This window comes from Vulpes vulpes, chromosome 13, assembly GCF_048418805.1.
Source record: "Vulpes vulpes isolate BD-2025 chromosome 13, VulVul3, whole genome shotgun sequence".
Taxonomy (NCBI): Eukaryota; Metazoa; Chordata; class Mammalia; order Carnivora; family Canidae; genus Vulpes; species Vulpes vulpes.
This window is the reverse complement of record NC_132792.1, coordinates 15,843,950-15,858,916: the sequence shown is the minus strand read 5'-3', so window position 1 is coordinate 15,858,916 and position 14,967 is coordinate 15,843,950. Positions and strand designations below refer to the sequence as shown.

Genomic DNA, 14,967 nt, shown 5'->3' with positions numbered 1-14,967 from the left:
CAGCCATTTACACCTGGGTAAGAGGGATTGGTAGATGTTCCAGCAAGTTCTGGATTCTGGAGAGGGATGAGCTGCTACTGCAGGGACCCGAAGTCCCCACTCGTGCCCTTGGCTTTGGCTGTACTGGGTGCTCCCAGGGACACATGGCCAGGTCTCCTGATTTGCTGCCCAGCCCTCCATGGTCGGGGACGGCTGGGTGGCTCAGCGGTTGAGCATCTGCCTTTGGTTCAGCGTGATCCCGGGGTCCTGGAATCGAGTCCCACATCGGGTTCCCTGCAGGGAGTCTGCTTCTCCCTCTGCCTGTGTCTCTGCCTCTCTCTGTGTGTCTCTCATGAATAAATAAATAAAATCTTTAAAAAGAAAAAGAAAAAGAACTCCACGGTCAGAGAGCGCTACTGGGCATGATGGGTCACAGGCACCCAGGATGTGTTGAGGGTCAGCACACCTTGCATGGGTGTCGGGGCCTCCTCTGAGAGACGGCAGGCAGAGCTGGAACCAGTGGTCACTTATGTCCTTTGTTCCAGCACTTGGGGCCTTTGCGTCCATATCAAAGATTTAGAAGTGGGCTTACTGATTGCTTTCTCCTCTCCTACCTTTATAATCCGCATCCCGTGCTTGTTCTGGAGCTGTGTGTGCAATCAAACATATTAAAAGCAAAAGTAAAGAGGAACGGACAAACTTTTGTATCTTTTGGACGCTTCTCAACAGAAGATCTGCGGACCGCACAGGATTGGGGCAACCAGTGGACATGAGGTGTGAGTGGGTGGACATTGGAACTTGCCCTAGTGTTAGATTTTGGAGAGCTTGTCTCAGGGAGTGGCTTGAAAGCTGTGCTTCAGGAGCCCTACTGGGGGAGGTGTCTCAGAGGCCGTGGGACCCTTGCTTCCATTTCACACAAAGCAGCTCCACTGTGAACCTGTTTTAGGTATTAGAGGGCATCATTTGAAAAGGGATGTCTGGGTCTTAAAAAGTTTGGAAGCCAGTATTGTGGCTCATGCTGTCATTTTAGTGCTGAGTAAATGAAAGGGAGGGAAGGGGTTTCTCCCAAGGTCACAGCCCAAGGTCAGGACCTCTGCTCAGCCAGCTGCTGTGTGATCATGACTCGTCTTAGGAAAGGAAATCCCAAAGGATTGGGACGGGGGGGCCCATAGAGAGCGTCTTAGCAATTCCCTTCCTTTGGTAACTGAGGCCCAGGGAGGGGATGGAATTTGTTCAAGGGACAGTGAGTGGCAGACCTTGGATTTGATGCCACTGCAGGTGCTCATAAAAGAGGCATAATGTGCCGTAAGAACCCCAAATGGTGGTGTTTAATCCGATCAAGACAGCTTCCCAGAGGAAGTGACACTGAGCTGCGATGAAAAAGATGACAGATGACAAGAAGGTGGTCATCTGAGAGAAAGCATCCGAGCAGAGGACCCACGCGGGTGCTCAGTCAGGCGCTCCCCACTGCTCCTGGGAAGCAGAGGCTCGGAAAGGCGGCAGCCCTCCTGGAAAGACCTCCAATCTGTTTGTGTTGACCTCTTGCCTAGGGAATGAGGAAGGTGAGTGGCATTACCACCTGCCAGGTGAGGCCCCGTTCTGCAGGCTCTCGGAGCAGTCCTCTGGCCGACCTGGAGCCCAGCTCATCATGAACGGAGCTGCTCCCGAGAGAGGCCTTTATCTGCTGAAGCCCGGGCAGGATGGCATGCTGGAAGGCTTTGCTGCAGCAGGACTTGAATACATAATGTGCCTCATCTGATTTGAGCTGTGAGAAAGTCCAGACAGCCTTCTCTCGACAGGAAAGGACACTGCAGGGACCGTGGGGTTTGTCCGCAGTGAAACTCCCTATGGCCTCTAGGAGAGAATATTAGTCTTTTTGTCAGGATATACACCTGGCATGAGTATAGGCCCCGATTCAGGGCCCAGGTCTTGTCTCTGGTCTTAGGGGCGGGGGGCTACTATTCATTCCTTTATCAGAACTGAAGGGGGACTCAGGTAAAGATCCCCAGAAATGTGGACACTGATCATTGTCACCCAGATACATTTTAAAAATAAATACATGTTCTTTGCAGTATAACATCCTAGAAAAAGGATTCCTGTTCTTATATTCTGTTCTCTGGGGAAAACTAGCATGTGCTCATGACATCTAGTCTAATCATGGGCTTACTATATTCTCAAGCTTCATGAATCCCACAGAACCGAGGGTGAATCCAGGACAGCCTAAGAGAGTACACAGGCCTTTACTAACTCAGAAACCAAGCAGAGGCCTCCCAGTCACTCCCACTTTCCCTTTTTTTTTTTAAGCTCCATGCTCAACTTGGAGCTTGAACTCATGAGCCCATGACCCTGAGATCAAAAGTCACATGCTCTACCAACTGAGCCAGCCAGGCGTCCCCGCCCCTATATTCCGACATACATTGGGAGGGGGCACTTCTATACAAAATGTTTTACTTTGCAGTCGTGAGATTCATAGTCTCCATCCTGACATGCTAGCCTCAGTCTTGTGAGAATGTGCAGATGCCACCTTCATGTTTCAAATCTATTTCTCATATTTCAACTCGGTATTTCTGAAAGTATGTTCGGAGGACCAGGAGTCCTGCACGCTGCTCTATGACAAAAGGGTTCCATTGTCATGTTGGTTTGGGAAACACCGCCTAATGATTAATATCTGCTGCTCACGTATCAACACCAGATTTCCTCCCAGATCACCATTACCACCACCACCACCACCTCTCCCATACCTGCTCTGGTCCTCAAGGTCCTAGTATATCCTGATTTTATATTTATCTGTTGAGTTTAGTACTGTCTGTCTCCCCCACACTAACAGTGCTCCACACACCAGGGACCTTGCCTGTTTTGTTTAGTACTGTATCCCTTGTGTTCAGAGCACTGCCTGGTTCAATAAAATAACGTGTCCTTGGACAATGAACACATGAACCAATTAATATAGTCAAACCCTCAGGACTCCTCCATATAGGATTCTGTTTAATTTTATTTAACTCAATATTTTTCATACTTCTCTAGCCTTTGCTTTAAATGCCCAGCTCATCTCATCCCGTGGGCCCAGGTCAAATTTGACCCTGGGAGGCCAGCCCTGACCACCCTGCTGAGAGTGGCCAGCCTCCCTGTTCCACACTATCTTATCACCAGACTTCATTTTCATTATGGTATAATGGCCAGGGAAATTGGCTTGTTCCTTGGTTCAGTGTGTCGGCTCCTTCCTCCTCTCTGAGCTCTGTGAGGGCAGGGACGTCATCTATCCCGCTCACCACTGACTCCCCAGAGCTCAGAACAGTGCCTGTTAAGTCTTGGGTAATGCTTTGCTGCCCTCTTTTCTGACTAACCCTTCCCCACAGCCCATGGAACTTAAATCCCACCAAACATGCTTTGGGACAGGCTGTTCTCTGCCAACCCTCAGTACCAGTCATTACAGTACAGTGGCTACTGCTCTCTTCCATAAAATCGCCAGGTGTCAGAACCAGAAGGGGCATCAGGGAGTGTCTACACCCGGTGCTCTGGGTTGGTTTTGTGTTTATTTTAAAGTAAGCTCCAAGCCCAATATGGGCCCTGAGATCAAGAGTTGCATGCTCAACTGACGGAGCCAGCCATCCCTCCCACCCCTGCCAGTGCTTTTGGGTTTTAGAGGGAGAAACAGAGGCTTTGAGAGAGCAAGTGATGCCAGTTCAGGACCAGTTCAGGACTGGTCCCCCAGGGCTCCTGTGTCTTACTCGGGTTATCCTCCTGTGTTCATCTTCTAGAGCTGCTGTAACAAACTGCCGCAAACTGGTGGAGGTCAGAAGTCTGAAATGGGTCTCACTGGGCTAAAATGAAGGCATTGACAGGGCTATTCCTTCTGGAGGCTCTAGGGGAGAGTCTATTTCCCTGCGTTTTCCAGCTTCTAGAAGCTGCCTGTATTCCTTGCCTTATGACCCGTTCCTTCACCTTCACAGCCAGCAATGGCCCATTGAGTCTTTCTCAAACTGCATCGCTCTGACTCTGAGCCTCCCACTTCCCTCTCTCACTTTTTTTTTTTTTTTTAAGATTTTATATATTCAGGAAAGACACAGAGAAAGAGTCAGAGACATAGGCAGAGGGAGAAGCCTGATGCAGGACTTGATCCCAGGACCACGGGATCATGACCTGAGCCAAAGGCAGAGGCTCAACCACTGAGCCACCCAGGTCCTCCTCCAGGTGTCACTTCTAAGGGCTTTTGTGATTACATTGCGGCCATCCAGATAAGCCAGGATAATCTCCCCATCTCTATGTCCCTAACCTAATCACATCTGCAAAGTTCCCTTTGCCATGTAAGATAACAGATTCACACACAGGTCCCGGTGATTAGGGTGTGGACATCTTTGGAGGGGATGTCGTTCTGTCTGCCACACCCCCCATCACATCATCTGCCTCTTGGGACACCCTCGGGCAAACGCACATTCTCCTCCCTTTCATGTTGCCTCACCACTTTCTGTAGCTACTGGTCACATCATTTGATAGTCACTCAGTGTCTGGCTGCCTGGCTAGGGGTTGACTTTCTCATGGGCAGGGCAGTCATCTCTGAACCCAACCGTGAGCACGTTCCTGGCACTTAGTAAGTGCGCAGGACGCGTTGGGTGCCTTGGCTGTGATGAACATACTCCAACTCCCTGCTTCCATTCAGTGAACTGGAGGGGCCTCCCTCACCCCAGGTTCTGATGTTCGAGCTTTGCTAAGGGGTCAGTCCTCAAAGATACCATGAAAGACCCTGGCCATGGCCAGGTTTTTAGCCTCCTGGCATATTAGAGGATGAAAAACTATGCAAACTGGTTACAGAAATTGCGGACCTGTAAAATATTTAAATCAACAAGCTAACTCTTTGGACGTCCAAAATACTCTGCTATAGAATTGTGAGTTTAGCATAAGGTTTGTAGCAAATATAATCTAGGGTATCATACAGTCCCTAGTTCAGAGTGCCACATACAGTTGTGTCTCACATGGACTGCGTCAAAAGTTTCCATTTATGCCCTTTTGTGGATGAGAGTTCTGGTCCAAGGAGCCTTCCCATCCACACCCCCAGGCCTCCAGACCTGGTAAGAGGTTATACTTGGAACAAAGGCTTAAGGAAAAGCTTCTAGGATGCGGTTTAATATTCAGGATCAGACCTTGGGCAAGTCACATTCTTCATCCTAACTATTGTGCACTGAGCTGTCAGCGAGGGGCGTGGAGCCCATGACTTGGAGGTTCCCTGTCCACCAACATCCTGTTACCTGGAGGGATCTGTGATCCATGCCGCCACGTGGCTTCTGGTTCTAATGTAGCCAAGGGGGCGGTTTGGCTGCTGGCCTGAGCCAGTGATTGCTACACGGTCCTCCCTTCCATGGACGTTCTAGCAGGTTCCTTCTGCTCTCCATGGTATTCTTAGCCCAGCAGAATGGTAGAGCACTGAACACTGGCACCCGCAGAGATCCGGTCCTGTGTCCCCGTCTGAGGTCCCGAGAGTGTAAACTGCCCTCCCAGGGGTTCAGGTTGGGACTTGGGCACCAGGCCTCCCAACCACCTACCCCCTGATATTTCTGCCATGCCAGATCAGTCTGGAAGAGGCAGGTAGGTTTCTTAATCTGCTGTGAGTGTTGAGGAAAAAAAGCATGGAAAGCCCTGAGTTTGAAGCCTCTTTGTTGCTTTTTAGAAAGAAAACAAGACCCCAAGAATCATAACCAGTTGCAAATGATTTGTATGTCTATGTGTTACGTGCTTTTCTGTATCTGTGTTCTGTTTAACAATAAACATACATTTTAAAAGTCACAAACAAAACTGAGTAAGTGGGGATTCAGGTCCACAAGGTGGCAGAGAACGCTTCCCTCCCTTTCTGAGCTCCTTCAGACTGCTCTTAACCCACTCCACCCCCCTTCCACCTCCTTCCTCCAGCCCTTCTGCCCCCCTTGGCCCCACCTCACCCCACCACATCCATGGCTTGGGCTGCTCCATCCATCTGGTCGCTATAATGGTCCTCTGGTATTGAACGCACTGTGTACCTCTAGGTTTTCCTTGATGACACAGTGTGATATGATGATATGGTGGAAACAGCCCGGAACCCCATGTCCAGCAGAGACCTGGATTCAAGTCTGCCCACATCCGCTGTCTTAACTGCTCTGGGCCTCAGATTCCTCACCGGCAAAATAAGGGGCCTGTTCTATGTTAGGCTTGCAAACTCAAATGCATACAGAAGCCAGCCAGGTAAAGGGAATGAGGGAGCCAGAGGTAAGGAATAGGGAGTGGTAGCAACGTTGACAAAATAGAAAGCCCATGCCCAGTCTAAAAGGGACACTTGCCACTGAGCTCCAAATGACTATTGCCATGCAGGAACATGGACTCGGTGACACCATGTAGCCCCTTTTAATTTTGTTCAAGGGAAGGTGGAAATCTTGATTTTTCAGAAGATGTTTCCAAAATGTTTGAAGCATCCTTTAGGTCCAAGAAAACATGCCTGAGAGCCACATCCAGCCCCCACCACCACCCCCACTCCCCGTTTGCAAGCCCTGGGCCACAGCTTTGGTAGACTGCCTTGCAGCTTTCCCACTCTGATATGAGGGGAGATTGCCACGTGTACCTCACCTTCTTTGTGCCTGTACGTGTGTTTCTCTCACTGCAATCAAGCCACGTACAGTCCCTGGAAGATAGTCAGTGCTCAATTACTGACAGCAATGAAGGACTAGATCCATTTGCTATACCCCTGGGTACCCTGCACACGCCAGGACTGGCACAGCGCTGGGTATACAAAGGAGAACCTAGTAGTTTCTGCTTACTAGATAAGCAAGAACTGCAAGCTTTAATGACATTATGGCATCGGTTATACAGTAGACTGATCTATAACCTCCAAGAGAGGCCCCTCTATAGTTTATGCTCGTAGTTTGTGCAAGAAAGAGAAAGGGAGTCCCTCTGGGTTAGGCCATTTGTCAAAGGGCCACTGCAGCAGCCCCCCACCCCCCACCGCACCCCCCACCCCCAGCCCTGGGCCCAAATTAGTTTATTCTTTCAAGCCATAAACGTCTCTCTCAGCCTCTCCTCCTTCCCTCCTTCACTGTCCCCTACTCACCAAGGGGAGATGACAGACAACTGAAGGACACATCTCACTTACCGGGGGTGGGCTTTGGGCTGTAAAGAAGCCCATTATGCCCCAAATCTGTGACCGTGAGGGTGATCGCACCTTGTGGCAGCTGAAGGGAGTACAAAGAAATGCTTGAACCCGGTGGCATCGGCCGGCTTTGCTTCACTGGAGGGAAAATGAGCCATTATTCTCTCCATGCCCCATTCCCACCAGCTCCCCACTTAACCCCCAAGCAAGAGAGGCCCCACTTTCTAGCAGGTTTCTCTGCTGGACACTCCAACAACATATTAGCATATTTTGCATTAAAAAGGACTTGGAAAATGAATTAAATGATTGGCATGGTGTTTCAAAAGGGTTTTCCAAACTACTAGTAATTGTGCGGTTTTAAAATTCACCATTCCTGCCTGAAATGCCCTGGGCCTGGCAGCCAACTTCATCAGGAGACATTGTACCAGGCAGGGCGTATTTTAAGGCTCATGATACCCAGTGATTGCCGGAACAGTACCTGGAGACTTGCTAAAGAGAACCTTGTCCTAGTTTTTCAGCAGAGCTGGCAGTTCATTTCCCTTCCTCACAGAGCTGAGATTTACGCCAATTCAAAAATCTCCTTTTATGAGAGGGTCCGGGTCAGCCCTGGAACAGTCTGCTGAGGCGCCAGGCAGTGTAGACGGTATCCAAATCTAGACAACAAGCTTAGAGAAGTGGAGCCTCGGGGAGCGGGCTAGGTTGGTCACTTATGGCGCTACCCTGACCACGGGGGCTCTGTGTGGGGGCACAAGTGTGGTGGAAGCTTCCAGAACGTGCTTCGGGAAACACTGCTTTGGTCCAACCTCCTCATTTTTTCAGGTGAAGGAGATGAAACCCCAGAAAGACTATTACTTGCCCAGGGTCAGAGGCCATTTTTACTCTTCCTTAAGGGTGGGATTCAGACCCCCTGACTCCTCATCCAGGTTTGTTATTTTTACAAACTACACATCTTTTACAAACTCCCTTTCCTGGGGCTGATGGATTGATCATAAAGTCCGAAGAGAAGAAAAATTAATGGGTGCCTGGCTGGCTCGGTCACTGGAGCATGTGACTCTTGATCTTGGGGTTGCGGGTGGGAGCCCCATGTTGGGTGTAGAGATTACTTTAAAATAAAATAAAATAAAATAAAATAAAATAAAATAAAATAAAATAAAATAAAATAAAATAAAATAAAATAAAATAAAATAAAATAAATAAAATAAAATAGAATAGAATAAAATAAATAAAATAAAATAAAATAAAATAAAATAAAAAATAAAATAAAATAAAATAAAATAAAATAAAATAAAATAAAAAAATAAAAAGAGAGGAAAAGAGGGGCGCCTGGGTGGCTCAGGGGTTGAGTATCTGCTTTTGGCCCAGGTCGTGATCCCAGGGTCCTGGGCTCCAGTCCCCACATGGAGCCTGCTTCTCCCTCTGCCTGTCTCTGCCTCTCTCTCTGTCTGTGTCTCTGTATCTCTCATAAATAAATAAACAAAATCTTTAGAGAAAGAGAAAAAAAAAAAAAACAGAAAACAGGGGCGTGGGGTTGGGTAGGGCTCCTAGGGGGAGGTTAGGAAGTGTTGAGATGTAGGAACACAGAAATGACAAGCTGTGGGACAGCCTTAGGCCTTTTAGAATAACAGTTGTTATTAATAATATGATCGATCCTGCTAATGTACCGGTTGCTGACACCTGTGTGCTTCCCGGGTCCCGAGCCCTGTGCCAAGGGCCGAGCCTGTGTTACCTCATTTAACCCTCCCAGCAGCTCTGTGAGCCAGTCGGTACTAGTATGTCCCCGTTTTACAGGTAAGGAAACTGAGGTTCAGAGAGATCAGGTAACCAGCCCAAGGTTGTCCAGACCCGCCTGTAGCAGCAGAATCTTTTTTTTAAAAAAGGAGAGAATCCAGAAGCAAATGAGCAAGAAATGGTAGTATCAGGCCCCGCCCCGGACAGTGCTAAGAACAGAGGCAGGATGATGGAGAAGGGAGTGGGGGGCACAGCCGAGCAGCAGGGCCCCGAGCCGGCAGGGGCAGGGGCAGGGCGCTGGGGCCCCGGCGCCGGGTCTGTGCGGGGAGCCGCTTGGACCCCGAGCAGAGCTCACACCCGGGGCTCCGGAGGGGAACGGACACGGCTTCCGGGGCTTTCAGGGGCTGGGGGGAGGCGAGACAGAGAGAGAGAGACAGAGACAGAGAGAGACAGAGAGAGACAGAGAGACAGAGAGACAGCCTGGACAGTGTGTGTGTGTGGGGGGGAGGGGGGACCACACACTCACAGGCGCGCGCGCTCATGCACATCGCCCAGGAGTGACTCCTAAGGGAGAGGGTGTCCTCAAACGGGCTCAGCCCAGATCAGTGTAGACAAGGGAGAGGGGCCTGAGCAGAAGGGGAGCCGGAGCCGGGATCCGAGGGGCCTGAGGGGAAGGGAAGCCGGAGCCAGGATCTGAGGGGCCTGAGCGGAAGGGAAGCCGGAGCCGGAGCCGGGATCCGAGGGGCCTGAGGGGAAGGGAAGCCGGAGCCGGGATCCGAGGGGCCTGAGCGGAAGGGAAGCCGGAGCCGGAGCCGGGATCTGAGGGGCCTGAGCGGAAGGGAAGCCGGAGCCAGGATCTGAGGCGCCTGAGGGGAAGGGAAGCCGGAGCCGGGATCCGAGGGGCCTGAGGCGAAGGGAAGCCGGAGCCGGGATCCGAGGGGCCTGAGCGGAAGGGAAGCCGGAGCCGGAGCCGGGATCTGAGGGGCCTGAGCGGAAGGGAAGCCGGAGCCAGGATCTGAGGCGCCTGAGGGGAAGGGAAGCCGGAGCCGGAGCCGGGATCTGAGGGGCCTGAGCGGAAGGGAAGCCGGAGCCAGGATCTGAGGCGCCTGAGGGGAAGGGAAGCCGGAGCCGGAGCCGGGATCTGAGGGGCCTGAGCGGAAGGGAAGCCGGAGCCAGGATCTGAGGCGCCTGAGGGGAAGGGAAGCCGGAGCCGGGATCCGAGGGGCCTGAGGGGAAGGGAAGCCGGAGCCGGAGCCGGGATCCGAGGGGCCCGAGGGGAAGGGAAGCCGGAGCCGGGATCTGAGGCGCCTGAGGGGAAGGGAAGCCGGAGCCGGGATCCGAGGGGCCTGAGCGGAAGGGAAGCCGGAGCCGGAGCCGGGATCTGAGGGGCCTGAGCGGAAGGGAAGCCGGAGCCAGGATCTGAGGCGCCTGAGGGGAAGGGAAGCCGGAGCCGGAGCCGGGATCTGAGGGGCCTGAGCGGAAGGGAAGCCGGAGCCAGGATCTGAGGCGCCTGAGGGGAAGGGAAGCCGGAGCCGGGATCCGAGGGGCCTGAGGGGAAGGGAAGCCGGAGCCGGAGCCGGGATCCGAGGGGCCCGAGGGGAAGGGAAGCCGGAGCCGGGATCTGAGGCGCCTGAGGGGAAGGGAAGCCGGAGCCGGGATCCGAGGGGCCTGAGGGGAAGGGAAGCCGGAGCCGGAGCCGGGATCCGAGGGGCCCGAGGGGAAGGGAAGCCGGAGCCGGAGCCGGGATCCGAGGGGCCCGAGGGGAAGGGAAGCCGGAGCCGGAGCCGGAGCCGGGATCCGAGGGGCCTGAGCACACAGGGGCAGCCATGGCCCAAGCCTGAGTCTGTCGCTGCAGCCGAACGGATCTTGGGACGAGTCATCCTCTAAGTCCCTTGGTCTGAGCAGAGCCCCCCCCCCCCCACCGTGGGGAGACACCCGCGGGCGGTTCCTGCAGGCGATGGCCCCGGAGGCCTTGGGCTGCGGAGGGCCGCGGTGGGCTGCCCTGCGCGGGTGAGGGGTCCGTCTCCTCTGCCGTGTTTCCCCTCCCTTTCCCGGGCTGACGGGTCCTACATGTGAACCGGCTCCTGGATGACTCATCGCACGTTATTCTCCTTGGGAATATGAAGAAAAGTCCGGCCGCCAGGGTCGCGTGGACTAGCTTCTATTTCACACAGAGTATCCACAGATGGCAGATGAGGGTTCATATATCCTTCAAATTGAGGGCACTGGCCTTTAGAAAAGTCATTAAAACACCGCATTTCAGCAAATGTTAGAAAACATTTACTTACGTCTGAGCCAGTGATTGACTAGAATATTAGGCGACTCTTCTAATGGTGTGAGAACAAGGTTAGCTGCTCCTAGGGTACCTTAGGTAAAAGAGGACTATATAGAAGTCGTGTGTAGTGGGACAACCTTTTTTAGGGAATCCAGACCTGCCCAGAGTCAGGAAGGTTGATTAGCACGCCCAGAGTCACACAGCCCGGCCGTGGATGAGCCAGGATTCACCCCCGAGAATCCCCTTTTAATCACGACTATACTACACTACAGAGGGTGTCTTGTAATACGTGTCGACTCCGAATCTGCAAATCCAAAGTAATAGGATTGACTCTGCAAAGTTTGCTCTTCAACAAGGCCTGTTACCTTTTACTCTCATCAAAGAGCCTCAAGGACTTATAACTGGTTAGAATTCCCACGCTTCTGAACCTTCACTTAACGTGCTGAGAGTCCCTTTAAAAGGATATGCATGTGTACGTGTTCATATAAATTAAATTTTTTTTAATTTTTATTTATTTATGATAGTCACACACAGAGAGAGAGAGAAAGAGAGGCAGAGACACAGGCAGAGGGAGAAGCAGGCTCCATCCACCGGGAGCCCGACGTGGGATTCGATCCCGGGTCTCCAGGATCGGGCCCTAGGCCAAAGGCAGGCGCTAAACCGCTGCGCCACCCAGGGATCCCATGTTCATATAAATTAGAAACGATAATAACAGTAGGAGGACTCTCCTACCTCATTCCAGGAGCTGGGCAAGAAGGTCTCCCTACTAGAGGTCTCTTGGGGACTTAGTCCCTCTGGGCTACTAAAGCCAAAATCCTATACATGGGGTGGCTGGTAAACAACAGAAATCTATTCTCACAGTTCTAGAGGCTGGAAGTCCAAGATCAAGGCACTGGTGGATTCAGTATCTGGTGAAAGCCCACGCCCCGGTTCGTAGATGGTTGTCTTCTCGCTGCGTCCTATGTGGCAGAAGGGGTGAGAGGTCTCCCTGGGAGCTCTTTTATCAGGGCACGAATCCCATTCATAAGAGCTCCCCTCTCATGACCTAATCCTCACCTCCCAATACCATCACATTGGGTATCAAGATTTAACATATACATTTTAGGGGAGCATAGATTTTCAGTATTGCAGGAACTGAACATAAAAGAGTGGTTCCACCTGCCGGTGCGCAGGCACGCAGGGGTGGAAACCAAACATACAAGCAAAGTCACAGGACAAGAATCGCAAGGCAGTAGGTGCAGGAGTTGATGGCTCTGAATTTGCAAAGTGCCAAAAGGACACAAGATAAATGGCCCCAGATGGGATCCATCTTGACAGGCTTTCTGCGTATAAAAGGTAGGTTTGGAGTGGCGTTTTGAAGGAGGGATGGCATGGATGGACTGTAAAGGGAGCTCTGTTGGCGCTGAGGATGTGGGTTTGCCGCTCCAGACAGAATCTGAACATGCCACAGGGAAGGACTTGATCACGTTCAATTTTGAGCATGACTAAACATCCAAAAGAAATGCACCTGAGCCACGGGTACCAGACCTCTCTCTGGTCAGGTGGAATAAGCTCACCATACTGCAACCCTCCCTTCCTTCCAAAATAAGAACCAGTCTAGTAAGGTCACCTACTGGTCACCTCATTTGCATTTGGTGGCCAGAGCTGGTCAGGATGCAATTCAGATAAATTAATTTCACAAATCCCTAATGGGTTTAGAGGTGGAGCATGAAAGAACGAGGATTTACGATTTTAAAAATGCATTTCAGAGATGCCGTCACATTAGACCTTCATTTCAGTCCCTTGGGGTGGCCACCAAGTAAACAGCTTAATTTCCATCCCTGCTGGAGGTACAGAATGCAGCATTCACACTTGCCAACAGATAAATGTCTCCTGTCTCTGGCGGTGCTTAATGGCTTTTAGCGGAGTTAAGGCTGGGAAGAAAGAGACTGACTTTCTCTTATTGGGTAAAATTGAAACACCAGGGAGACAATTCCTTTTCAGACAGATCCTTTCCTTCTCAGATTACTGAGCCACAGCCCAGCCAACTCCTTTTCAGCTCTTTCAGGTAAAATGGAAGACTGGGGGCCACCCAACTGAGGTGCATTCGGTGGGGGGCTCTGACCTGTGCTGGTGTTTGGGATTTGTCAGCTGAGGCATTTGCATTTCTAATAAGGGCCCTGTCCTGGTGTGCTTCAGCCCAGTGGCCGGCTGTCCAAGTGTCTAGCTCTCCAAGTGTTCAGTTCGCTGGGACCCAGGGAAAAGTCTTCAGCATAAATAAATAGTTGTGCGGAAGGAGAGGAAAGCACTAGATAGTGGGGAACGGGTGGGAAAGGGAGGCGCTTCCTGCTGCGAGCCTCTCCCCTAGCAAGCTGCAGAGCAGCCTCTGCGAATATTCCATGTGCGTCCCTCGCATGCCCTTTGTCCACGTAAGAGAAACACTTTTTTTTTTAAGAATTTATTTTTAAGTAATCTCTGCACTCAGCGCGGGGCTCGAACTCACAACCCTGAGATCAAGAGTCACGTGCTTCACCGACCAAGCCAGCCAGGTGCCCCGAGAAACTTATTAAATGTTGCACTCTGAGATTTTGAGATTTATTGTCACGTCTCCAAAAAGAAGTAATCAGGCCTTATCTACACAGCCTATCCCAGCCTTATCTACTCAGCTGAACGTTGGGAAAAGGAAACCAGTATCCAACAAGGGGTGAAGAGTAAAATAATTCAATGGTTAAACAAATTAATGGTTACATAGGGAGTAGAAACCTATACAACACGTCTATTTAGTAGTGTGATTTTTTTTTTTAAAGATTTTGTCTTTATTTACTCATGAGAGACACAGAGACATAGGCAGAGGGAGAAGCAGGCCTTGCAGGGAGCCCCATGCAGGACTCGATCCTGGAACTCCGGGATCACGCCCTGAGCCAAAGGCAGACGCTCAACCGTTCAACCACTGAGCCACCCAGGCGTCCCTGTAGTGTGATTTTTTTTTTAAGTGTTAAATGTTAAATGAAAAATGCAGGATAATAATAATGATATATATATATATACATATATATCATTTTTTTAAAAAAAAACCACTCATGTAGATGGAAATACAGCAAATGTTAACAGTGAATCCTTAGACATGGCATCAGAGACGATTTTTCTTCCCTCACGTCTGTATTTTCTATAATGGATTTTTTTCTTTTTTCTTTTTTTTTTAAGTAATAAATATTTATTGAGAAATTCTGGGATGGTGGTTCTAACCTCCCAGCCTGGAAGGGGGAGCCATGCTGTAGGGATCCCTCAGGAATCACACTGTCTCAACCCCTCTGGCCAAGACAGGGAGGGGCAAACGCATTCCCCCCAAAAATTGGTCAGGCTTTGTTAACGATGGATTTTTTTTTCTGGTCGTAGAAGTTAAATGATGAAGCAGGATACTATCAAATGCCCTCTTTTCTTGTTCTCCTTTTTTAATCTCCCCTTTTTTAATCAACATGAACGATGCTGTCAGGGGGACCGTCCGAGTTCTCCCCAGCCGAGCCTTCGGTCACTAACAGGGCTCACCATGGTGGGAGCACAGGACAAGACCTGCACCTACTGAACCCCTCACCTGTCAGCCACTCCTCCCTTGGTTCCTCTCAGCCCTTCCTGAACCGGTTTATATTTTTAGCTGGTACAGCCTCTAGGGGCCAGCAAGTTTCATGCATTCTCCACCCTCCGTGTGAAGTGGCGGAGGCCTGCCCGTCCGGTATCCTCGGCTGACCTCCTTCAGACTCCAAGGGGTCCTCCTCCCCGGGCTTCTGCACTTCTAGCGTTGAGCCAACAAAGTCAGCACAGCGGGGACACATGCACGAGGACCAGCGCACACATGCACACATCATCGATTGCGTAGACCTGATGGACTTGGTGTTGAAAG

General features: G+C 51.0%; 1 protein-coding gene across 1 annotated transcript in view; it reads left to right on the top strand.

The window, feature by feature from the left end:
- The window catches only part of ZHX2 (zinc fingers and homeoboxes 2), a 162,643-nt gene that overhangs the window by 34,023 nt on the left and 113,653 nt on the right, over positions 1-14,967 (top strand). The gene's annotated exons all lie outside the window — the stretch shown is intronic.